Source organism: Chiloscyllium plagiosum, chromosome 43 (genome assembly GCF_004010195.1).
Source record: "Chiloscyllium plagiosum isolate BGI_BamShark_2017 chromosome 43, ASM401019v2, whole genome shotgun sequence".
Taxonomy (NCBI): domain Eukaryota; kingdom Metazoa; phylum Chordata; class Chondrichthyes; order Orectolobiformes; family Hemiscylliidae; genus Chiloscyllium; species Chiloscyllium plagiosum.
The window spans coordinates 9,727,170-9,727,895 of NC_057752.1; positions in this window are offsets into that span (position 1 = coordinate 9,727,170).

Genomic DNA, 726 nt, shown 5'->3' on the forward strand with positions numbered 1-726 from the left:
TTGCTATGGTCTGGCGATGGAGGAGTCCAAGGACCTGCATTGTCTGGCGATGGAGGAGTCCCTCCTCCCTACCTTTTATCTTAGCCTGCTGGACACACTTTCCTCATTCCTGAAGAAGGGCTCATGCCCGAAACGTCGATTCTCCTGCTCCTTGGATGCTGCCTGACCTGCTGCGCTTTTCCAGTAACACATTTTCAGCTCTGATCTCCAGCATCTGCAGTCCTCACTTTCTCCTCGAAGAAATTTAGCTGATGTGTTGACTGGAGTTGTCATATCAGTAAAAGGAGACTATACACCTGTCCAGCTCATCTACAAGGATTGACTCGTTTATTATTGACTCGATGTTTAAGTTCACTTGTTTTCCAGATGGGAGCATTAATGGAGGTGCAGTGTGGATCAAACCTTGCTGGGTTAGATCAAGAGTACGTAATGCTGACACTCAGTTGTTGCAGTGAGGAAGTAAGTCATTCTCCAACACTGACTTCCTTATACGTAATGCACAAAACTAAAATAAATGAAACTCAGGATTAGAATTGACAAGTTACAAGTTGTGATTGTCATCTTGAAAAGTCTGAAATTACATTTGTGCTATTCCTGTTAGCAATGAATGACACAAATAAAAATGTTCCTTTTTGTCCCCTAATATTTTCCTCTGGTCTCTTTGTTGGACCGAGATTCCACAAGTACCTGCTATCTTCTGGTTCCATTACCTAATGTTCTTTCTAC